Source organism: Lepisosteus platostomus, chromosome 8 (assembly GCF_059453375.1).
Source record: "Lepisosteus platostomus isolate fLepPlt1 chromosome 8, fLepPlt1.hap1, whole genome shotgun sequence".
NCBI classification, from domain to species: Eukaryota; Metazoa; Chordata; class Actinopteri; order Semionotiformes; family Lepisosteidae; genus Lepisosteus; species Lepisosteus platostomus.
Genome location: NC_142618.1, coordinates 32,639,884 through 32,666,698, shown reverse-complemented (window position 1 = coordinate 32,666,698; position 26,815 = coordinate 32,639,884). Strand labels below are relative to the sequence as shown.

Sequence of the window (26,815 nt, the reverse complement as noted above, 5' to 3'; positions counted from 1 at the left end):
AAACAGATGTAATTAGTTAGGGAAGTGGTATGAAGAGGAAAGTTTGATAAAATGATGTAAAATCATGTCTTAATCCTTCCCAACTCATTCTTAACTCTTCCCAAGTTATTCCCTTTTCCCATATTGCCAATAATGCCATGTAAAGTGATTTCAAATACAGTACTATGGAAAATGGAGTGCTTTTCCATTATTGTGTAAATAAACATCCTTAAGAATGATTATACTCACTGCTCTGTTGTTATTTTAGAGAATAAAATGATGAAAAAATCATTAGACTATAATTTGTTGCCAGTATTCATTGTATCATACGTTTAGTGAAATGGACATGTTGAATTTTGTGATTTAAATTGCCAAGAGAAAGTGATATGAGTTTAAAATGACCAACACAGAATTGTATTTTGGGGTCATTGACGCATTGAATTATGTACAACAGTGCAGCCTTCTTACATACCGTATTGGTTCTTGATAAAAATTGCTCCTTACTCTCTCTGTCACAGATGTATACAGGGTTTACTTGGTGCTTATGTGTACATGCTTTGGGAGTTTCCAGGTATAAAAAATTTCACCCTGTATCGTAACTCACAGCTGGTAACCAACTGAACCTAAGCAGGTGTAAGCCTGGCCTGTACCTGGATGGGAGACCTCCTGAGAAAGCTAAGGTTGCTGTTGGGAGATGTGTTATTGGGGCCAGTAGTGGGTGCACACCCTACAGTCTGTGTGCCCCAGTATAGTGACAAGCACACTATACTGTAAAAATGGTGGTACATGTACTGTATATGTGCTTTCTGATATGACCAATGTGGCTGTGCCACTAATCCTTCCTTCCACTAATTCCACCTTCTTGGTGATGATTAATAAAATACTACCTTCAAGCACATCTTCTTTTTGTGGATCTAACTAAGGAGAAACAAATCTATCATACAGTATGCATTTGGTTTGAGATTGAGGTATCCTTAAATCACACTGTGTTGCCTGATTGACCTGGTGTTAATTGTAACCTTTCTTTTCACTCTTATAATGAAATCTTTTCTCACATTTTATCAGTGAAAGCATGATGAGTAAGAGATGTCCTTAGTTCCAGTAATTTGTTCACATGTACAGTATTTAAAAGAATAAATCATGTGTGCATCTCAGATGCTACTAATGTTTTGTGTAAGATCTGTTTCTATGGTATATTGTATGGTTGTTCGTTTCTTAAACCCTCCATAAGATTAAACACTTACTCGATACCCATAAAGTTTATTTTCTAAAGTATTTATTACCCTAAATTGTAAATTACAAAGATGATTACCAGTACTATACCTTCTTACAGTTTAACAATGGAACACTGCTTGCTAATTTTGCACTTCTACTGTGCTCTGAACTTCATCCTGATATATTTTGCTTTCAGAAAGTTTTTTTTAATCATAGGCTTTTCATTCTGTTGTTATTTTTTGTGTTTAAATGTAGAAAAGTCTTCGTTGATCTCTGTAGATGTTTTCCATGGAGGTGTGAAGCTCCAGCTCAGTTCCTACTCACTCATGACCTCACTGTGGTTCAACGAGCTCTTAAGAAATTCAGAAGGGCTTTATTTGTGCTCACTGGCCACAATGTGTTACGACCACGGACTGAGATCCATGTCAGGTCTTGTAGTAGACCCTATGCAATGTGGTTAAAGCTGGAGAAAACAGGAGGCGTGGTAAAAGGAAACACACAGGGGTTTAATAGTGCACATAATAATAGTGACAGTCTGTGAAACAGTGAACAGGGGGAGACAAAGAATGGCATCCAAATCCAAACGGGTCCAAAGGCAGGTTAGGGCACAGTCTGAGAGTCCATCAGCGAGTAATCCATCCTAGGACACAACAAGGTTAAAATCCCTGAGAAGGGGGAAAACACAGACAGACAAAACATGAAGGTCCAAGGGAGACGGGGCGAGAACATCCAGACCCCGGGCTCAGGAAGCGGGAGGTGTCAGGGATGAGGCCTATGCACTCAGGAGACGGATTTAGGGTATCCTTGTGCTAGGCGGGCCTCGCGACATCCTTACCCTAATGATGAGCCCCGAGGACTGGAGGAGCTAGTCTTAAAAAAATACACGTAAGAGGGTACACCTGGGGAGCTTAGCAACAATCACAGGAACAATAACGGGAATAGTGGAGCGCCCTCTAGGGAGGGATTTCAGGCGTGACACAATGCTCATGTTATTTCTTCTCTCTATATCATCATGTACATCTTCTACTGTATATCATTTCCCGCCATCTCAAGATTGTATTCAGATAAGCAAAGATGCCGGGGTAAATTTTAATAGGTCTGCCTATTTGATTAGAAATAATGTTGTCTTTTTACTCTAAAATGAAGTTAATATAACATTAATTATTACAACATTAAATTACACAACAGTTGTGGTGTGTAACAGTTGTGCCTGATAGGCCAAAAACATTTTAGCATCGTATACTGTAATAATTAATGTAACTGCAGGTGTGAGTTAGGTGTTCTCTGTATAAAATATAATCATACTTATTCATTTTTAACATAACATTCTAGTATTAAACTCGTTAGTTTAAAGGGGAACTGCAATGCTATTTTGGGGTTAGAAAGAATAAGCAATGATGAGTGAATTTCAAACCACAAGCCAAAAGTAAAATAACTTGTAAAACCTTAAATTTACACTCCAATTTCTATCATAAAAGAGATCAAATTTTCAGTTTTGTATAGTCCCACCTTTTGTGATTCAGAACAAGGCAACAAAACTTCCGTTGATGTGTTGTGGCCCTATGACATTGTAAACAAGCAGGTTTGTGATACATCTCTTTTAATAGAAATATTGCTTTTGATTTTGAGACAGTTTTGCCAACAGATTCTACTTATATGTTAACTCTTAGTTTGAAATTTGTAAAAAAAAATTCTATAACGTCAATGCATATTTTTTGTTACAGCGATTTACCGTAATAACTGGCTTGTAAAATCGCAGTTTGCAATTCCCCTTTAACAACGGCCAGTTACTGTTACATAATATTTATCAGGAAGTGTGATGGCTTGGAGCCTCACTCCCCTTGTCCATAAAACATATAGAAATATAGTGTGTAAATTGTTGGGACTTGACCTAAAATCTATGTATTTTGTCAAAACGTCTAATACTTTACAGTATATGCCACTTTTTAATAGACTGATAAATTAGGCCAAACCAAACATTAGAATAATATTATTTAGAAGTAGCATCAATAAAGCATAAAATACTTTAATTTAAATTTGGAATTTTAGTTTTCTGTTGACTGGCTTCCTTTTTTCTTTGCCATTACTATTATCTCTGCAGTATTTAAAGTCTTAAAATAAAACTATTTTGTTCATAAGGTGTTTACATTTCTTTATTTCATATACAGTACTTGTAAACACTTTTGGTTTTCTTGTTGTATTCTAAACAAAAGCAGGCAGTTTTTAAATCAATGTTTATTTTTTGTGACAGGATAGCCTTATTTCAACGGTGTCTCCATTTCTGAACATGAGAAATATATTCTGTTCGTTGACTTGATATTGCCTTCTTCCCATTACATATTCTTCATTGTGAGATTCTATGAAAAAGTCTCTCAGTTCACGGGAGCAGAATCCTGCAAAACAAAACCATTATACAGAGACATCAACACACATCTGCCCAAATATCCCCATTTTCAGAAACTATTTTAGTGACAGTGACAGTAGTAAATTCTGTCTTGAAGGTCTGGGGTTCCTTTGCTTATCCAGAAACAGTAAATTAAGAAAAAAAAAAGTTACATTTGTAAAGTTAAATCATTCAGTTCCTCATTATGTATTAATATCAGGTAGTCAATGTATGGATCCAGGTTATATTTCCCAACATGATACACACAGCCCCATTCAACATACTCAGAGCAGACCTACTGTATGGTCTCTTGACTTTGAAATGTTACTCTCAGTAAATAATAACTTGTTATTGTAATGCTCAATCCTGCTACAGTGCTGTGGATCAAGTTAGCATTACTACAGCAACCAGCCATGCCTTTAATAATATATGTCAGTTGGTTGCCATGGTTTTATAGTCAAACAGTAAGTGTGTTCTTGTGTCTTCACCTGTCTGTACAGGAAGGGTCTACTGTATATACAGTAGGTCTGCTCTGAGAGTGGTCTGGTCTCTGTTAGACTTTTGCCGTTGCCTAGTCTCTAGATTTGCATTCCTTGCTTGTGTTTCTCTTGGGCTTTTGACATGCTTCAGTCTGACCCCCTGCTTTGGAAATCCCCATGTTCTATTTGGTTACAAAATTGTATTGCTTGTATCAACCATTCTGTTGATTTACATTTCCTGAGTGCAATACCTTCTGTGCTGTGTCACTGTGTCTCCTGGCTTCAATCCTCTTTCATTTCCTGACTGCAATTCTGTACTACTTTGTCAACTGCCTGGGTACAAACCCAGTCATGTTCCTGGGCCATAACATAAAACTCCTTGGTCCATTCCCCACTGCCTGCTCAGCTGCTTATGTCCCCCTGCAAATGGGTTCTGCCTTTGGACCTTTGCCTGCTTTTTCAACGACCATTGGCCATTACATTTATGGGATATGATGACAGTATGTAGAATATATGCTCTATGCCTGCTGACAAGCTGGAATATAAACACACCTTGATTTCCTGTACCATTTCAACATTGTAGCAGGTATGCAATCCAGCTGTTCGAAATAGTGACACTGTGACTTACTGTACCATACCAGTACTGAACTGCTTCAGTAAAGAAAGAACATACAGTAAAGGTTACAAACAGAGGCCTGTCTTATAAAATCTATAAAGCTCTCAAGTGTTTGTAATTGTAATGCTCTCGTGTTCACGTGCGTACACGTCCTTGCCGCTGCCGCCTCAGGTCAACCCACCCACCACTGGGTACTTGAACCTGGGTCTTCGGCATCACTCAACAGGGACCCAGCCAGTTAACCTAAAAAAAAATCTACCCTCAGCCCAACGGCTTCGGTCCCTACTATTCACAGGGAAGGGCAGTGACGTCACCGCGCTGGTAAGCCGGCTCGAACAACCTGCAAAGTATGTGTTACACTATGTTTTTCTGATTTTTTTTTTTACTACGGTGATGCAATTGTAGCCAAAAATATTAGAAGATAAATCCTCATGCTTGTAGTGCAGACTCTTTGCAAAATCATGTACAGTACAGTGTATGTGGCTCAAAAGATACTCTGTTCCTCACAATTTCCCCACTTGCTCATCTTCCAACAGAACCCACCATTGCTGCCCTCCTGGTTTCAGCTTGGAACAGTAGCAGTTTTGGTTTAATTTTTTGTTTAGATAAGCATGCCTGGCCTGGCTTAAGAAATTGGTTCTTTTGGAAAAATCATTTTGCCACAGACATCAGAGAGTTCATTATTCAATTGCAATTTATTGAGTTCTTTAGTAAATAATCAACAGCTTGTTAGAACGTACAATATACTCAGAAATTTATAGAACCACTGTGTCACTTTATGACTAGAACTGTATAAACTACTACTGTGAGAGTTTTGAAAATCATTCTATGCATAAAGGCATTTAAGCATATTAGGGCTACAGTATGTTACAATAGGATTACATTACCATAACTGTTTCCAATGAGCACTGTAGAAATGCAAAGCTACTGCAAAGGGGACCTAATTCGAATGTTCAAAACAGTATTTTCATAAACACTGGCAATCCTATAGACCTCTTCAGAAACAATAGTGAAAAATGAACAGGAACACACAAAAGGAAGCTACAGTACATGCAGAAGAATTTAAACCTGATAACATGTTGCAATGGGTTGTGAACGAATGGAGCAAGCTACTGTGCCGTGTTATTAAAGCTGATAAATGAAAGCAAAATGACTCACTTGTATCCTAACTTACATAATTTTAAAAATCTGTATTGGGTCACCAACAGTAAAAGTGTGTGCTAAGATTTAAGGATTTTTAAACAGTATTGGTTATACAGTATGCTTTATAAAGAACAAAATAGATATTCTAAAATGACTAAATACTAAAATTATGACTTCCTTTCATCTGCCAGTGATGTCAGTACTTTATAAACTTACCCGTTAATGATGTTATTGCTGGCTCTTTTCTAAACTTATTGTCGAATCTGAAATTACAAAATATGCTTTTATGATTAAAATTAATATTTTTCCCATTACCCGTATTAGGTTTGATCAAAAAGCACATTCTATTGCACTTCAGAAATATACATTTATATATTTCCATTAATTATCTAATCATTAATATTTGTCTTTAACATTTGTTTTTCTAGATGCAGAAATCTAGATGTAAGACTATACACATTGTGACACTTTGGGAAGGCTGGGTTCTTTACCTTCCTCAGAGGAATATCAACTTACATGATGGTGGATGAGGTGGAGCAGAAGAGTTGGAATAGCTTCCTAAAAATGAAAGTATGGATTTTTCTTATTACTGGGATCATGCTGGGATCAGATACTATTCTAAAGAAGATGCAAATACAGACAAGCATTTTTTCTCGCTCAGTTGTCATTGCCAATGCCTTACTGCAAGTGAAATGTCTTTACAGTGACATAAGCTCTGTTATTTTCATTTCTAGAACCTGATTGGACCTCTCAACACACTTAAGTGACATGTCAAAATTATCAACTTGTTCTTGTTGTTGTTGCTGTTGTTCCGTGTTTATGTTTTGGTGATTCCTTAATGTCTTTGTATTGGAGCATACATGCAAATAAGAATTTCATTGCACTTGTGCATATGACAAATAAACTGAACTGAACTGCATATACTTAAGTTGAAGGAATAATAAGGAATAATGCCTGAAGACCTGATCACAGAATCCCATCGCATCTCTTATCTCAACAGACTAATACCACAGAAAAAGCAACAGCTTGAAACCATGAAACACAAAAATGATTTTATTTTCTCCTACTCAATATAATTTCTTAACTATGTGTTGGCTTCACAGAATATGGAACTGAAAGCTACCTCTTCACACATTTTGATTATACTAGTAATTAAAAAAACAAACATGTCTTATGTGTATTACTGTGGTAATGCTCACTGGCAGTCTTTTTAAAGGACGTGCTTTTATGTTTTTTTGTAAATATCTAAAAGGATTTAAAATAATAAACTTCATGTCTCTTGAAACAAAATGATGTATAAATTAAACTAACAATGAGTAATTAAAATACAGGGGGTGTGAAAAAGTAAGTGAAACCCTAGTTTCGTCACAAATTATTTTTCAGGACCCTATGCAGATGGCAGAATTCAGAAGGGAGTGAAACAAACATGGGGAAAGAGACTAGGAGCGGGGCTGGAAGAAGAACAGGGGTGCGCTGGTGCTTGGGGGGGGGGGGGGGGCGGCATGGTCCATGCGACAATCCAGAGGGTGTCCGTAGGGTAATCCAGGATGAGCTAAAGTCCAGAGCCTGGTTATCCATCCAAGACAGACAAGACGAAAGTTAAAAGCCAAAGCAGGATCTGGTGAAGGTTCAGGGAGATAAAAAGGGGTAACGGGTCCAGATGGTTAGGACACCGTTGCGAAGCCTATGCCATTGGGCCACTCCTGGACTCGCTGGTAGGTGGGCTTCCAGGCATCCATCTTCCAAAGCTGAGCCCAGATTGGTAGGAGCGTCTGGCTTTTATAGGAAGGGGGCTGGATAAGAGTCAGGTGCCGAAAAATCAACACAAACAAGAAAGAGCCGGAGAGCCCTTAAGAGGAGGGACTTAGAAATCGTGACAAGTTTCATTAGCCCAGTTAATAAAATAATTAAATCAGGTGTTTAAAGAATTAGGTTTGGAAAGCTTGTCCTACAAAAAGATAAGAAACACTGTGAGCTTGATCTTCACCATAAAGGTGTGAATCAAAGGAAATCTCAGAGGACCTCAGAAAAAGTGTTTCTAAGGATTCAGGACTCCACCAATCCAGTGTAAAGCAGAAAATCCACAAATGAAGAAAGTTCAAGACTACAGTCTCTCCACCCAGGAGTGGTCATTCTACCAAAATCAAGAATAAAGCAGAACATCATCAAAGAAGTGACAAAGAACCCCGGAGTAACATCCAAGAATCTGTACCTTGGTTAAAGTGACTGTTCATGACTTAACTATCAGAAAACAAATGAAAAAGAATGTTCATGGGAGGATAGCGAGGAGGAAAACACTGCAGTCACTGTACATTTCTGCCTGTGTGAAGTTTGCCAAAGAGCACATATATAATCCAAAAGGCTACTGGAACAGTGTTCTCAGAACAGACAAGTCAAAGGTAGAGCTCTTTGTCCAAGCAGTGTTTTTGAACAGAAGAAACTCATCCTAACTGTCATGTACTGTATGATGCTGGGAGTGTGAAGCTGGTTTGATGCCTCAGGACCTGGATGACTTGTCATCATTAAAACAGCCATTGAATTCTGCATTGTACTGTATCTGATCATGCTAGAGGATAATTTCAGGTCATTCATCTGTGCACAGCTAAAGTTGGGTTTTGCAGCAATAATATCATTCATTCAATCAATAAAAGCAGATCTACAACAGATAGGATTCAGAAGAAAATTGCATTTTACAATGATCTACACTAACCCATTATAATGCTGTCCCAGGACCTGAAATGAGCTATCAAAGAGCTGAAGGAGTTCTGTGAGGAGGAATGAGGCGAATCCTTAAAACTGATGTGAGAGACTGAACAATGGTTATGGGAAATATTTAGCTGCAGTCATTGCTGTTCAAGGAGATGCCACCAGTTACTGAATCTGAAGGTTCACATACTGGACTTTGTTACAAATGGATATTGAATGTTACATTATTTGAGGATAAATAAATGCTAAAAGAGAATCATGAATTGTGTCATATGTTTCATCAGGGTAAATTTGTTATTACTAGGATTCCTATTAAGATCTAATTAATCGTTTAAGTTTCTATTATATAAACATAATACTGTATGCATGGACAAAGTAAATCCAATGAACTGATTTATGCTCAGCAGAAACATAAGACCAGAAGAGTATAACTGAAAGTTACAAGGAAGTACATTATTAATAGGCAATTGGTAAAAGCTGTCCAGCCATCTTGATGAACAGTTTCCTGGAAGCTTTCATCTTCTCATCAAAAAATTACAGGCAAACCAACAAGCTCACTGGGTTTGAAAGGCCTCCTCCCATCTGGATCCTTCTGATCAACTTTACACTGAGGGACTAGGCTCCATTTAGTCTGCTTGTCTCTTTCTGCCCAGGACAATGGGTCAGAGGTCCCTGTTCATCACCCAGAGGAAGATCCACCAGTGAGGGACCTGCAGGGTGGAACCCAGTACAATACCTGATAAAACTCTAACCAATCACTGAAGCTAGAAGCCAACATATTTTCATCGGTTAACTTCTTTCCTTTCCAGTTCCTCTCCGCTCTCTCTGACTTTTCCAACCACATGACTGCAAGTTGGAGTCTCTCATGCAACTGACAGTCTGGCTATTCCAGTGCATCTTTTACAAAATGCTTCCAAAAAAAGGATCTGCAATTTACAAGTTTAAAAATAAAGAATCGCAAAAATAGGTGAAAGAAAAAATCTTACTCCTGTTTTGTTTTGCTTATGTGAAGTAGTATACTAGACAAAAGGGAGTTCTTTATAATTTTAAATATAACTTGTAATGCTGACACAAAAGCTCTGTTAAATAAATGTTGTTTTCTTTTGAAGTGCATGCAGTAATTTGAAATTGCATTAATTTTTAGGAAGATCTGTTGTCTTTAGAAATTGTTTGCGCTGGTTGTAATCATGTTTTGATTTAATTAGAAATCAAAGAACATGTTTTTTTATTTGCTGTTCAATTCATAGATTAATCTTTTTACCTAGTTTAAAAGACCAAATTTACGTTTTATCAACAAGTTACCACTACTAGTTAGAAACCAGTCCTTTTTAAAATAGAGTTTCAAACATTATAATGGAAACAGTTGGTATAAAATACATGATACGTGATAGAATTCCCATCACAGATAACAATGAGGAGTGAGGGTAAGGTGCTGCCATTTGATGAGAAAGATTTTCTGGGTCTGGAAGACAGACCAGGACATCATCATCGCTCAGAGGAAGGATCCAATAAGGGACCTGCTGGGTGGAACCCAGGACTATATCTGATAATATCCTAACCACTCACCAACTGTGATTGTTTTACCTTAATAGCAAGAAGCCAACTCATTTTCATTGGTTATTTCACTGTCTGTTCTTTCCTTTCCATTTAACCTCATCCTCCGACTTTTCTAACTATGTGACTGCAAGCAGACCAAGACAGTACTTTATTGTTTTCCAAGATGCCTGGCTGAGGTAATGAGTCAGTAAAGAAGAGAATTCCTACAACAGAAGAAATTTTCATGATCTTCAAAATCTTCTATTTTGCCTGATCAATTAAATTTAGTCGACATTCTGAATATCCAAGCATATTTAGTAAAAAGCTATAGCTGGGATGAACTGAGTTTGCCCCAACTGTCTCACTCGTGGCCAGACCCAAGTGGATGACAGTTTTTAAAGGCCAAAGATCAGGATGAAAAGTTAACGTCTGTGGAGAGACATCCTCAGGAATGCTAGAACGCTAAAATGGCAAAAGCGTTCTCTCCTCTCCTCTCTCTCTGCAGGAACTATTATTTGGTATTAGAACTATTATTGGAATTGGAACTATTATTCCAATTTTGTTTGATAGTTTCGGTCACAATAGTAGATGTATACTTACTTGTGTATGAGAATATAAATGTCATCTAACTATATACCTACCAGGTAGACCTGGTACCAATATATTGTGATCAATATACAGTATTAAACATTGTACAGTATATTGTATATTTAGAACTTATGTGGAGTCTGTAAAGTATTATGCTTGATTGAGTCCTAATAGTTGCCATACTGTAGCACTTTAGAAATTTGCTTGTCCAAATTTCTATTTGTTACAGTAAATTAAACTTGGGGGTCACATGATGCTTTTTGCCTGAGTGGATCATTTTTGCAGAGCTCCCACTTGATTTATTTCTAACCCATGAACATATCTGGCACTGACTTGTGCTTCTCAACACAATCTTTTATAAAAAAATAATGTAGTTAATCGCAGTCTGGTTTACATGTAGACTTGGTTATTAGGCATATATTTTCACGTTATACTGTATATAAGGCTTTTCCCAGCTTCTCAAAACCCCTCTTACACTCATACTCTTTTTGATCTATAATATAGTGAAATTTATAAGCTATCAAAAGTTATTTTTTCCTTTTGGTTATTATAGTTGTGCAGAGTATTTGCTTAATAGTGTTTTTTTCTAAAACACATACTGTATGCAATCAAATGTATATTTTTCATATGGTTTCTTCTTGCATGACCATACGAATAATATACATTTGCCTGCAGGATTATAGAATGTCGGTAACTTGAGGGGAGTCTTCCCCTGGTTCTTATTACATCTCATCCCATTAACATTTAAGCATGTATGTATGTTCCAGTTAAACCGGTGCTTTTATTACTGAAATGGTTGGGTTGCAACAATACTGAACCATGGTTGCGAGTCAGATTCAATACTTTTTCTGGGGTTTGATTTATTTTTTTTATTTTCGCAGAATACCTTTGCTTCACCTCATTTGTCCCAAAGGCCACTCAGGTGGTAAATTTTGATTAGTTTCCATTGTTTGGAGATGGATCTGTTTTTATTGTGTCTTGATTCTATCCACTGTGTTTGTCTTCTATAAGTAATGATGACAGCGTAGCTTATATAAAGTTACAGTATTTCTTTTTATTTTGTAGTCTAAAATCCTCCACCTGCATTAATTGCTCTCATAATCTGTATACACTTGTACTGTATGCAGTCATCTGCCAATGATCAAAGCGGTCTTTCTTATCTTTAAAGGTTTAAATCATGTTATTAAATAGCAGACAGTCCTCTCATCTCTGAAAAAAAGAGACCTCCTTTTACAAGAGACCCACCCAACTGATCTAGAACATGTTAAGTTAAACAGGAGCTGGAAGGGGCAGTTTTTTTACCTTTATCAATAAGAGCCGGGCACTTGCTATCCTTGCACAAAAGGGCTTCCCTTTCTGACTCGATAGATAGATAATACTTTACTAATCCTGTAGGGAAATTGATGAAATAATAAGAGATATTGAGGGATGATATGTTCTTATTGTAGGCACTTATATTACTAAGATGTGATTATTTTTGGCGAGCTTACATTACTACGATGTGATTATGCTCCCAATGCCCTGGTTTGTGGTCATACATCTCCTCATTTTCCATTCCATGGATGCTCATAGGGAGTGATTTTAATTCTGTTATAAACCCTGAGATAGATAAATTGACACCTAATCTGACTTTATTTAGAAAAAAGCTCCAGTTTAGTCAATTTCTGCAAGGACTAAGAGCTCTTTGATGTCTGGAGGTTTTTTAATACAAAAGGGGGGGCCTAAATGTTTTTCAAGATCAAGATCTTATCTTTTTTTTTTCTAGAATCATCCTAAAGGATTCTTGACAGGGACATATAGTGCATGATTGGCATTCAAATGACCATTCCCCAATCAGTATAACTATTTCCCCTCCTGCCAGGGACCCTTCAAGTAGACACTGACACTTACTGTAAATCCCACTTTACTGAGTTGACCACTATTTGTGGACAGCATTGCTAAGCAATGGGAATTGTTCATACCGATAAATAAAACACCAGAGATTGGTCCCTCAACTCTGTGGGAAACAGTAAAAGCTCATTTGATGAGAGCCATCAAACCTAGAGAGGGATTTTAAACTTTCAACTTCTAAAACTCTTTTGAAACAAATAGATGCTGGTCATGCAACTTTAGACCAACTCCTTACTAGCTTTGCAAAACTTTACTAAACATACTGTAGACTTTATGAGTCAAGCAATAAATTAGGCTGGCCTCTCACCCAGCTGGTAAGGAGAAGAACAGTTTTTAATACTCTAACAACTCTCAAAGGCAAAAAGGGTGTTACACATTATACCGTAACTGTAAGGAAAGCAATAGGATAATGGGATAATGAGACTTTTCTGCTAAAATGTACTGTGTACACATTTGAATTCACCTCCACTACTGAGAGAATGAAGATGTTTCTGGGTCAGATAAAACTCCCATCTCTCTCAGAAGAACAGACAAATTATCTATGTAGAGAAGATGGATATGGCCCCATATAAAAACAAATGCACAAAAGCATTATGGGCCCTCTAACAAAAGATTTGTTTGACAAAGGATATTTACCTTCAAACTTAAATTTAGCTAATATATCTCTTATACTAAAGAAAAATAAAGCCCCTGATTCATGAGGGTTATACAGAGAAATTAGTCTTATTATAATAATAACAATTGCTTAGCACTTTTCTGAACACTCCACTCAAAGCACTTTTCAGGTAACGGAGACTCTCCTCCACCACCACCAATGTGCAGCACAACCTGGGTGATACGATGGCAGCAATAGTGCTACCCAGCTATTAGCAGGGAGGAGAACAGAGTGCTGAAGTCAATTCATAGAGGGGGATTATTAGGAGGCCATGATTGGCCAATGGGAAATTTGGTTACACCCTACTCTTTTCGAGAAACACCCTGGGATTTTTAATGACCACAGAGAATCAGTACCTCGGTTTTACATCTCATCCAAAGGACGGCACCTGTTTACAGTATAGCGTCCCCATTACTATACTGGGGCATCGGTACCCACATACTGTAGACCGCAGGGTGAGCCCCCCCTGCAGGCCCCACTAATTTCTCTTCCAGCAGCAACCTTAGTTTTTCCCAAGAGGTCTCCCATCCAGGTACTGACCAGGCTCACACCTGTTTAACTACAGTGGGTTTCCAGATGGGAATTGCAGGGTAACATGGCTGCTGTTATTGGGGTTGATAGCAAGTTTGCTCTCCATATGACTGGGAAAAAGAACTCTTGTCCCTTCTTATTCATCCTGATCAAACTGGTTTTATACCAAATCACTTCTTGGCAATAAATGTAAGGAGACTATTAAATGTTATTCAGTTTACTAACCAGCCCTTGATATTTATCTTTCAAATGCTGAAAAGGCATTTGATATAGTCCAGTAGAGTTACCTGTTTGATGTCTTATAGAACTTTGGCCTTGGAGGAGACTTTCTTAAGTGGATAAAAACTATCTTTCATTCACCTGTAGATTATGTAGGGATATAAAAGGTATAAAACTTGGTGAAATAACACATACGATCTCTATATATGTAGACAATATTTCTTTGTTTTTGTACATACCTGATATATTCGTCTTGGCGGTTCTGGTGGTTATTAATGAATTTAGGTCCATTTCAGTCTATAAAATTAATTACAGTAAATTTGAGGCCTTGCCTTTAGGTGGCTTGAAGGACACAGAGTCCCTTTCGAATTTCCCATTTACAGTAAATGATCTAAATCTGATTCGAGGTACTGTAAATGTCTCACCAAACCTCAGGGAATTGTGGAAACTAAACTTTCCCCCAATAGTTTTAAATGTTAAAAAAGGACTTAGAATGCTGGCATACCTCCTGGTTTTTCTTTTTTTGGCTGAATACATTTAAGTAAGATGAAATTCCTACCGCAGATTTTATGCCCCCTCTAAATGCTTCCTAAATGGCTGACCAGGAGGGTTAGCACTGACATAGAATAAGTGTTTGCCAGGTTTATTTGGTACTGTTTCTTTTCATGTTGTTTTTTTTGTTTATTTTTATTATTATTCCTTATGATGGATTGGGTGTGAATTCCATTTGAAAAAAACCCTCATCTCTACACAAGTAACACATGCATGTAGCCCACCTTCTCTAGTATATGCTTGCCTATAGCCTGGTGCAGTGAATCTGAATGTATTTAAAATAAAGAATTTGCTTACCTAGAAGATCTGAACTGTTTTCTTTCACACTGATTTTTTTAGTTATAATCTCTGGTGTTTCTTCGTCAGCTGTATAATAATTAAAAAATGGTATGAATATACTGTATATGAAAACAGCAGAATTGAAAGTGCTTGTCAGCTTTAATTTGATCTTATTATTATGTTATGAATGCTAGACGTAGGTGCCTTCTATATAGAATTTACATGTTCTTATTGTTTTTGTGTGTGCTTCCCCCTTCTGAAAAAATAGTGACTGGGCTAATTGGCTTCTTAATTGGCCCTGTATGTGAGAATATAAATGTTATCTAAATACTGTATATGCCTTACAAGGTAGATGTACATCATATAGTATCACATGTTAAAGTCAATATATTTTTAACTCTGAAGTTACTAACTCTTATCCTTGTAATGCCTCAGTAAAATATCAACTTAGTGTATCACAACAGATTGATTTACAATAAACTTTATTACTCTGTTTGGTTTGTTGCGCATGTTGTTTGGTGTTGTATCAATAAATTGTATCCTGTATATTTTCATGTGTGTGAGACAGTTAATTATTGTGTGCAATTCCAAACAGTCATCAAAGCACACTCATAATTTACTGTTCCAATTGTTCCTAACTGTTACAATAAATTAAAACCCTCACATCACTGCACCTGGAACACAAGCATGCAGCACACTTTCTCTAACGCATGATTGCGTCTGGTGTACTAAATTTGCATTTAGAATTAAGATTTGCTTACCTGGAATATCTGATCCATTGCCACATAATCTGATTGTCTCTGCTGAAATGTCCTTATCAGCTGTGTAATGATAAAGGTTTTAAATGATATATATGAAAACAGCATAAAATTAGTTAAAAGACATGGATGCCTTATGTGTTCAGCATGTTCTCAGAATTGTGGAGGTTTTCTCTTGGTGCATTCCCTTTCCAAAAAGATAGTGGCTGGGTTTGTCTAAATTAAGTTTCCTATGTTGATCTTAATTGTCCCTGTGTGCTTATACCATATGTGTGTGTGTACTTCCTTCCAAAAATCCATAGCTTCCTTAACTCATATAGTTGCTAATGACTATGAAACAACAATAAGTATGGTTATTAGAAGAGGCAAAGAGTCTTTTAGTATTTATTGAAGCCTATTAAGTAAACTAATCCTTTTTAGCTGCTCGTAAATGCTTGTCAATCACTTCCCTATTTCAAGATTTTTTCGAATTTTGAATTTTTGGCAAAGCACTGGAGAATATTGTGGGTTTTCATGCTCAGTGAGACAGATAAAATGCTATTAAAGATGATTTGGTTTTCAGGTTTGTGCACATTCTTTGCTGCTGCTAGCATGGTTCATTCACACATACTGTAGTGCACATTCACTTTTACATAAAGCAAAGTGCTTTACAGCATGTGAAAAAAATGTTATAAGGATAGTAAATTACAAATTTGAGTCCAGCTCCACGGCAGTTTCAAGTGGCAACCTCATGTCTTGTCATGTCATGTCATGTCAACCTCTTACATTTTCTTTGAATAGATGGCATTTAATGGGTTTCAATCATTTTATTCACGAGATTCACAAACATACTAGTAACTGTCAGAAGACTGTTTAGTATTTAATGATTTGTCTGCATGTGATGAAAGTTTGTTTTTACTTACCACAATTACAGTTACAGCAGTTCTTGCAACTGAAAACTTTTGTACAGCAGAACCATGACATCGTGGGTCCTGGAAATATATTTCACCACTTAGAAAAGGGAGCAACAGGAACTTGCCAAAATGGAAACTTGATGGTCTGCCTGAATTATCTGTTTCTTTTTAAGGAGGTAACCAACAGAATAATAAGAACAAACGCCGAATTATACCTCCAACTCCAGGTTGGTACTAAAAGAAAACGATCAGTACTATTGGTCTTCTGGTTCTCATTCCACCTTTAATCTACAGTATTTCACTCAATGAACCATGGAAAAACTTGGGAATAAATTAAAGGCCTTGTAAACCATTGGATTGCAGTTCCTAAGGATTAGTCCTCAATTTCATGACCAAAAAGAATGAAAAAAATAGTATGTGCTTTATCAAACTAAGATGAATAACTTGTTATTTTTAAATCCGAAATGATAAAATTACAATTACCAAATAGGTGAAATTTATGAAAGACCTCAGAAAAGTGCTACATTTTATAATGGAGCAATTGATCTCCTTTTTTTGTTTACTAGAAACCTTTTTTTACGTTTCTGCAATAGCAAGTATCTCAGTGAACAGCAATAAACAATATTGAGAAGAAAATGTAAAGAATTAAGGGGAATCAGTGGTACCTCCTTTTTCAAGTCTGCTGAAATTAACAGCAGTTGTCTCAGCTCCTCCTTCATCTAAAATTACTGTTGTTAAGCTCAAGCTCTTTATTTTAACAACTAAACAAGAGAAGAGTAAATAATAAATAAACAACATCAATAAATCAGATACTTGTAAAACCTATACCTTTCAGCCCTGTTGATGGTAAATCAGCCAAAACTGTTACACTGAGCAACACAGCACTGTTCAACCTGCAGTTTGAAAGGAGTATAAAATTCTGTCCCTGAATTCAACAAAACTACAGAACATAAATATTTGAGATTTACCTTTAAGAAGAAAGAAAGAAGAAGAAATGTCCAGGTGTAAATTCTCCAGCAAAGGAAAATGTAAATCTGATACCTTGAGCTATATAACCCCGGTGTTGGTCATTTTCAGTTGCTTTATCACCTTTGGGTACAAGGTCTGCTTGCTCATATGATCATTATTGTACATAATGTACAATGGGAGGGGGGGGGGACAAGACACACACCTGGAAGTATAGCATATATCAGATAACCACTTTCCCACTTTGACTTGTTGAAAACTTTTTTATAAGAAGTCCAAGACCTGTCTTATCAAGTTACTGTTTAATATGATGATCTTTGAGAGTTTCAGTAATAGCAAGAGTGATTTTACTGTATTGAAAAAAGAAAAAATCTTATAAATATGCTTACAAAACTTTAAAACAACACCCAACTTTACTGCTACTGGCCTGGATAATTGTTTGGGAATTCCTCTGGAATCATGTCCAAGCTCTGGTTGGATGGCCAATCTGTTCTGGGGTTATTGAGGGGCATACCACTTCCCTGTGCCTTACTGTCACCACAAATAATTGCCAAAACTTTTCTTTTTCTTTTCCTTTTCTTCTCCTCTCTGCTTTGTCCTTTAGTCCTGGTTTTCCCTGAAGCTGAAGTTGAATAACCCATAATCCACAGTTCACCTGGTCTCTCAGAGAACGTACAGCCTGGAGCCCTGTGTTACATCACCATTGCACATAGGATAGCAGCATCCAACATCTCAACCAATCGACTGTCACATGAGTATCCAGAATTCACTAATGGGTTCAGCAAGAACAGGTTGTTGGCCTCCTTGTGGGCCTTGCAATTGCCCTATCGATCGATTGTCAGGAACCTCACCCAACAAAGATCATTTATTTTCTCTCTCCCCCTTGGAGGCACAAGCCATGAAAAAATACATTGAGGAGAATCTGCAGAAGGGGTTCATTCGACTGTCCTCGTCGCCTGACAGAGTGGGATTCTTCTTTGTCCAGAAGAATTCTCTAAACCTAATTCTCCAAACACTTTTGGCAGTGGAATGACATTACAATATTGGCAATCAGGAGATGGTGTCTGTGAAGCTGGTGTGGTGTGATGACAGCTTAGTATTCACTGATCTACAGTGAGAAAGCTAAATTGCTTAAACCCAGACAGGCAAGATGGACCTTGTTCTTCTCTTGCTTCAACTAAGAATGGCAAGGCTGACACCCTTCTCAGGATCCATGACCTGGATGAATCACTCACCTGCATCATTGGAACTACTGTACTGGCAGTGGAAGACACAATGAGGGCAACAGTGGCCTGTAAGTTCACTTTCACAGACACTCCGCCTGACAGAGTGTCCTTTTTTCTGGCAGAATGGAGGTATTGGATTAGAGTCATAAATCTAAGGTCAAGGGCCATCTGGGCATGCAACAAACCACAGAACTCATACATTTCTGGTTATTTATGGTGGCCCAATATGAGGAGCAATATTGATGGGTTTGTGGCAGCCTACTCTATCTGCAACTTTACTAATAATACCCAATCACTCCCTACCAGTCTCCTTCAACCACTACCAATTCCAACGCCTGTGGTCAGTGATGAAATCTGCTGACATAGATGTTCTCCCTTGCTCTTAACACTGGCTGTTCAGTAATATTGGTTGTGGTTAACCAGTTCTCTAAGGTTGCCCATTTTGGCTCTCTGCTGAAGTTGCCTTCCCTTCCTCACATGGTGGATATGTTTGCAATGGAAATTTTCCAGCTCCATGGCTTCCCTTCCAACATTACATCTGATCGAGGATGACAGTTCATTTCCAGTTTTTGCTGTGTGTTTTACAAATATTTGGGAATTAATTAGACACCCATCCCTTAAAAGGACATTTCCGTCTTGAATTGATGTTCCCTTAAACATCTCGCATTATCTTGGAAAGTATAGACAACACAGGCCTGGCTTTTTATTTCATAGTCAGTACACACACAAGAAAGAAATATCCAAAAGTAAAAGAAAGCAAGAAACATATTTCATTTTCTTTCTTCAAAAGTCAAATCTTTCATGTTGTATCACATGTGGGAATCAAGACTTTTTTTCTAGTGCTTCTCTATTATAACTACTACTTTGTCTAAATATGAAACAAATAGATCAAAGACAAAACATTCTGCATCAATTACTTGAAAGCCAAGTCCTAAAGTGGTTTTCTTAGCTTAAATAAAACATAAAATTAGGAACGAATTATGAAAACAATGAATATCATTATTATTATTGAGTTAGAGGCAATGACAGACTATTTACTGTATAGTGTACTAGACTGTAAAAAGCTAGCTGTTGCAGCCAAACTGATAACAGTCAGATAACGGTTTCTTTTATCTTCACTTGATTGGCAATCAGCCAGACAAAGGAAAAAAAACTTTAGTGGTAGCTGTGGACACCTATAAACCTCTCCTTAATCTATAAATAGTCTGATTTTAGTAGTCTAGTAGAATAGTCTGAGTGCCAGCTAGTTACTGTAGTTCTAGTTTTGGACACTACATTCATAGAGCTAATAGGAAAAGGGGACTCACCTCCATCAGGCAAATTGTGCCAGTACACTCACTTCACATCAACTTTCAGTGGGGAGGGGAAGAGAGTAATGAAGCCAATTCATAGATGGTGATTATTAGGAGGACATGATTGCTAAAGGCCAGGAAGAAATTTGGCCAGGATATCTGGGTTAACACCCTTACTCTTTTTGAAAAAACACCCTGGGTATATGCAGAATATAAAGCAAAACTTAACATTTCCCAGAAAGCAGACTTATAAATTGTGTTCTTATGCTGTTTGAATGGCATACAATATGTTGATGCTATTTGAAATTAACTCAACAAAATAATCAGTCAGTCAGGATCTGGGTTTTACATTTTACCCACAGATGCCTTTTTTACAGTATAGTGTTTCCATCACTATAGTGAAGCATCAGGACACACACAGACAACTTCCTACTGTCCCCAAACATCTCTTCCACCAGCAACCTTCACTTTCCCAGGAGGTTTCCCATCCAGGTACTAGAGAGGCTCACTCCTGCTTAGCTTTCAGTGGGTTGCAAGTTGTAAGTTGCAGAATGATGCTGTATACTGCTGGAAACATGATGCAAGGTTTATCTCTGTGTTATAGACAGTATTAATAAATATTTGCTTATTTTCTTGCCTCTGATTTATTACTCTTCCTCCAGAGCTGTTTCACAGAATGAAGAGATCAGGCACTTAAAAAATTACACCAACTGCTCAGGCCTATTCTTGGTGTATCTTTTACATTAGGTGGTTATTCTGTAATTAAAAAGTTAAATATTAATTATCCTGTTTTACTCCTTATTTGTCATAAGTATATAAATTGATGTTTCATTCCAATGCTTTTACATTTCCTAGCTATTGACTTCATATACTTTAACTTTGCCTAAAATAGAGTAGTTCTCCTTCTCTTCAGAGAAAAATAACTTCTGTAAATTGGAATCATATTTACAGTACACTAAATTGTCATTGCACATATTGTATCATAAACTAAGATGGTACAATTAAGCACCTTCAGCTGTGCTGAGGGCATTTAGTTTTTTATTACTGGTGGTGATACTATTCTTTCCTCTGGGACAAGATTGAGTCATACAGTAGGTATTACCCTTCACTCCACTGAGACTGAATGCCAGGCAGAGTAGAGCTGAGATGGTCAGAAGAGCCATGCTGATAGTCACCTTGAGAAAGAGGCCTAAAGGGATAGTGAGCAGTGTGTCCTGAAGACACTCTGTCAGGTACTGTAGGAGCTGCAGCTGGACAGGAGAAAGGTTGATACTGCAGCTGAAACAGAACAATTAACATTGTTTCCTCACTACAGGAATAACAAGCTTGTTTCAGATAGATGACAAATAACTGTCACACAATCCTCAGAGGTACACAAATTCAGTGTTATTAGGCCCAGATTAAAAAAAAATTTAGACCCATCCTTCATAAGAAAAGGGTTTCTAGGTGTGAAGTTTGCAGCAACCCAGAGCCTACATGGAAAACAAAAAGGACAATCCAAAAGGGACAATAGATTGTAAAAGTTGGTAAAAAGTTGGAACACCCAGCAAAAAAAAAACATAACAACGCAATGCGAAAAAATTTTGAGGACTTTATTTACCCAGAAGCCATTTAACCTGTTAATATAATTATAATAATAATAATTGTTTACACTTATATAGTGCTTTTCTGGACACTCCACTAAGAGCACTTTACAGGTAATGGGGGCTCCCCTCCACCAACACCAATGTGCAGCATCCACCTGGATGATGCGACAGCAGCCATAGTGTGCCAGAACACTCATCACACATCAGCTATCAGTGGGGAGGAGAGCAGTGTAATGAAGCCAATTTATAGATGGGGATTATTAGGAGACCATGATTGGTAAGGGCCAATGAGAAATTTGGCCAGGACACCAGGGTTATACCCCTACTCTTTTCGAGAAACGCCCTGGGATTTTGAATGACCACAGAGAGTCAGGACCTCGGTTTTACATCTCATCAAAAGGACGGCGCCTGTTTACAGTATAGTGTTCCCATCACTATACTAGGGCATTAGGACCCACAGGGACTGCAGGGTGAGCAACCCCTGCAGGCCCCACTAACACCTCTTCCAGCAGCAACCTTAGTTTTTCCCAGGAGGTCTCCCATCAAGGTACTGACCAGGCTCACACCTGCTTAGCTTCAGTGGGCTGCCAGTTGTGAGTTGCAGGGTGATATGGCTATGGCAGCTGAGACACAGTGCCTCAGCTGTATCTGTAGGTGTTACTACTGTACTATACAGTATGTCACTTTTATTGGGCCAGCACTTAAATTTGTTAATTTGGTGCAAATAAGACAATGATGAGCTATTGTAGAGCTGGGGTGAGTTTCCCGAAAGCAGGCTACCTCTTGCGCCAACCTTAGCGACAGAGATCTGGAAATATAGAATACTAAGATTTTATATTAAGGATTTTGATATTTTGTTGTACTATGTAAGAGGAAATTCGAAAAAAGAACATTTATTTATACAGTAATGAATTTATTAGTCATCTTGGGTAAATTTCATATTCATAGGTCAAATGTTTTAATAATACTCCCTCTTTTAGTACTTTTGGGGTGTGGTTTAAACTGTATTTAAATTCCATAAAGAACGTGAAACATGTAACATGTATTACAATGTAGCACCACGCAGGGCGGGCTGAGAACAGCACCTGGGGACTACCAGACTGTATATAGTGGGACGGAGGCTGGGATACAGTCTCTTCCCTTCGTGTGTGTGTATGTTAGTGTAGGTGCAGCGCTGTAACCCCTGTCCCTGTGTGTGTACCTTTCCTGATTCGAGTTATTAAATGTGTTGTTCAACCCCATTCCCTGAGTCCCACGCCTGCTCCATTCTGTACCGAAACCCGCGGTCGATACAATATTTTAAGTTCGAATGCCGTTTTATGTTCTGTCTTGATTGTTGACGGTAAAGCTTAGACCTACTTGTTTTTAAATTTGATTATAGGTCCTGTATTTGTTGAGTGACACGTGCCAAGCTTAGCAGTTAATTTTTCCAGATGTCATGTTAATAAGACCAATTAAAATGGAGTTCCAACACACCCAACAACTTTAAATAACAACAGTATTTTCTCTTGAAACACTGTGATTCTTAACGATGGCAGCGTGACAAAAAATATTGCTTTAAATCAAAGATGTCGTGCAGGATGCATACACTGTCCACACAGTTAAACTTGGTTTTCTTTTACGGCATGTCAGTCATTTATTTTATTTTCTCTTAGAAACAATAAGGGTCCCATTTTGTGCCTATATATACGCTTTTGCTTAAATGGTTGTTAAATTATGATGTCATGTTTACTTCATATTCCTTTTCACAACTTTATTTCATCACACTGAAGGACCAAAACCGACACCATATAATGAAAGTATTGTCAATCGATTGTTTGTCAATTGACTTGTGATGCTTTTTGCTAAGCGACTTCAGGGGCGGGGTTAACAAAGAAGTACTTTATACTCGCTCGTTAAATGATCGATTAAGAGGGGTTTTGGGAAACCCACGAAAAAGTATCTCGGACGTTACGTACGTACATCGTAAAGTTGCTCGTTAGTCTCTAAGATGCATCGTTTTCGGGAAACTCACCCCTGAGCTGTAATGAAAAGAAATCTTTTCTGACAGCTTCCTTCAAGAAATGGTTTGAATCGATCATTGGATCAATAAGCTACTAACTGGCCTTCTCTCCATTGTAACCTTTCTAATGCTCTTCTGTTTGTCACAGACTCCACCATTAATGCTAAATTATGCAATTGAACAAGGTGCCCTGACTTCCTTTAAGAAATGGCTGGATTAGAAGCTGCTAACTGACCTCTTTGGACAAATGGGCTGAACGGACTCCTCCACTTTGTAACCTTATGTTCTTTTGAATTTTTCACAGAATCAACCTTCAAACCTGTGGTCTCCTGCCATTGTTAGGGAAGCCACAGTCTCATTGGCAATGCAAAGACAGCCAAAAGTCACCCCCTAAGGTCAAACATCTCACTTCTCCATGTGCTACAAAACATCTCCTTCCCAATGCCTCATGCAGAAGGTTACGCGATGTGCACAGCACACGAGTGAGGGTTCCAGAACAATACCTCTCTCCAGAATCAATCGGCCTTCCAATGACCTGTCTGTGCCATCAGTTTCTCGCAGATCTTAATCCTGTCTACGTCCAGGCCATACAGTACAGTGATACCCGCTAAAATGTCCATAAATTGTTCTGTAGCATAAGCCTGATCACCTACTGATCTATCCAATGGACCATATCTCTATTGATAGCCTACTGGCTCCACTCTGCCAGTTATACTATTGTGGAAATTCCTGGCTCGTCCGACTTAAGAACCAACAGAATATACCACTTCAGTCACTTGCACATGTTGGGGATTGCAGACTGGACTAGAGTGGTTTATGGTTTATGCAATTGACTCCGCATGTGGCATTTGGAAGGAGATGTATTGTAGTACATGGAGCAATTGACTCCTGGACCGTGTTCCTCACCAGGAAGATGGCTGACATCCTTCTACACCTGCAGAAATGTTCCCTTAACGGTTGCACCTCTGTGCTGTTGGGGGTATGGTCTTAGCTGCCCATGTAATGAGAGATTGAGAGATCGAGAGCTCAGAACAAATTTCATCCTACCCCAGAACTCACATGTACTGCAGTCTCATTTGAGATGCTGTTAGGCCTACTAGCTCATTCTCTGTCCCAGGTTCCTCCATGCCATCCCGCCAAGCCAGGAAGACTTTCCAGCATGTCTCTGTCTTTGCTTAAGAATCAAAATTGCTATGAAATCATGAAGTAAACATGGTTACATCAGAGCAATATAGCAGTGCTAATTATTTTTTTACTAGAACAAGCTGCTGGTACATGTTCTGTTTCTAGCACAGAAACATGCAAATGTAATCTATGTTTACATTTATTCTGCTACTGCTAAAATTATATAATGAATTCATACTCATTCACTGTCTATGCTTGTTTTCACTTATTTTCTACAGTTTTACCCTAGATAGAAAGAGTCAAGGCTAAACCCAGACATTGTTAGACAAAAAACCAAAACATTAACATAATAAATAAAGTAACAATAATTCTTGAAATTCATATCTGAATGTCTTAATCAGGTTACCAGATTTTACAGCCTTAATCACTAAGAAGAAAGTGCAAAGAGGCAATATTGATATTTTTTTCCCAGAGATAAATCTGTTATTTATTAAACAAATGGGCTCTAACACATGATGGAAAAATGTGAATAGATGGCCTCGAGAGGCAGTTTTCCATTCACCTGAGCTCCACTTTGAAAGGCACAGTGTTAACACTAACAGAAGAGTCTTGTTTTTTCCCTTCTGATCATGTACTGTTGAACCTGCAGACCAAAAAGAACCATTGTGTTTTTGCACAAAAGACCCATGGAGACTTCATTTGCAAGTGTTAAGATAAATGGCTTTAAAACATTTTATCTGATGAAGGCATTTGTGGAAATTGACAATTGTGTTAAACTTCAACTTGTCCTTCTAAGCTGATTAAGATGGTTGTCTGTTGTGACTGATGATGACGGGTTTACTTTGTACAGCTCATCTGTTTAGAAGATGAGCTGCATGAAAGAAACCTGTGCGGGAGAGCTTTTGTTTTGAAGTGGGAAAGCCATTGCACTTGGGCAGTCCCACTCTCTCGACCTCAAAAGCTTGGGTGTGGTGGTACAAGTAGTCATCACGACTGGAGACTTCCTTGGTTGCAGTGGATGGCCAGGACGCCTTTTTGTGCCTTGTCATGCCCTTCGCTTTCCACAGAGGTTTGCAACAGTATAGTGTCCCATCATTATACTCGGGCATTAAAACCCAGACAGACCACAGGGTGAGCACCCCCTGCTGGCCCCACTAACACCTCTTCCAGCAGCAAGCTTAGTTTTCCCCAAGGAGTATCCACATACTGACCAGGTTCACACCTGCTGCGTTTCAATGGGTTGGTAATTGTGAGTTGCAGGATGATATGGCTGCTGGCTAAGCTGATGATACAGTACCTCCTAAGATTCTCACAACATTTAGGAGTGTGAGGACCCCAGATGGAGCCCTGGGATTCATATGGAACTATATTCACCTTTATAGCTCTACAACACTTGATTCAATACAAAACTGGGAAGTGTTAAAGCTCTAGTAATACTAGAATCATGTGTTCTATATACAGTACTAAAACTACAATTAGATATCTATAGCAAAGGCGACTGAGGATGCTAGAGCTAGATTTCTTCTCCTTCACTGAACTGAACTGAAGATAATTAATGGCATTTTCACTCATTTATTACTTAATAAATTAATGACTGTTATTATTATCTGGGTAGCTTATCAATCCTATGATAAGATTTTTCAGTAATATTATTATCTGGGTAGCTTATCAATCCTATGATAAGATTTTTCAGTAACATGTTAACTTTTATTGACTTTACCAAGGTTAACATGTTACTGAATAAAGTGTCAAAAAGAAGTATGCTGTTATTAAAGATCTAAAGTTCAAGTACAATTAATGGAAATATACTGAGGCAGATTTCCTCACATTGAACAGGATGAAAGGTCATGGAGTTTATGCTGTTACATAATAAGGTTATACAGATGTCTTTCCAGTGCATACTTGTTTAATATTATTTGATTGAGTATTTTATCAGTGGAAAATAGTATTGTCTTTTACTACAGTACATGACAGGCAGATGAGCATTTTTCTTAGCAATCTATACTTTAGCTCTGAGAGGTAAGAGTCGAGACTGAATGTACCACCATTGAAATGGGCTCTAATATGCTGTGGGGATTGAGGGGAACCATGTCTGTGAAGATTCTTCATTTGAAATGCCACTTTCTTTATACTGCAGTGATTCTTGCTTTCCCCTAGCTGTGTCAAAGGGTTGTGAAGGAGAGGCAGGAGCTTCAG

General features: G+C 37.9%; 1 long non-coding RNA gene across 2 annotated transcripts; it reads right to left on the bottom strand.

Annotated features, from left to right (window-relative positions):
• Positions 1 to 3,411: 3,411 nt before the first annotated feature.
• LOC148657231 (uncharacterized) lies at positions 3,412 to 17,532 on the bottom strand. Of its 2 annotated transcripts, XR_015940903.1 has the most exons (8): positions 17,391 to 17,532; positions 16,432 to 16,500; positions 15,533 to 15,592; positions 14,790 to 14,858; positions 9,080 to 9,231; positions 6,332 to 6,373; positions 6,032 to 6,078; positions 3,412 to 3,587 (listed from the first exon to the last, which is right to left on the bottom strand). It is a non-coding gene; the product is annotated as an uncharacterized LOC148657231 (long non-coding RNA). The 2 variants fall into 2 exon arrangements; XR_015940902.1 differs by lacking the exon at positions 9,080 to 9,231 and having other exon boundaries at positions 17,391 to 17,526.
• Positions 17,533 to 26,815: the final 9,283 nt, after the last annotated feature.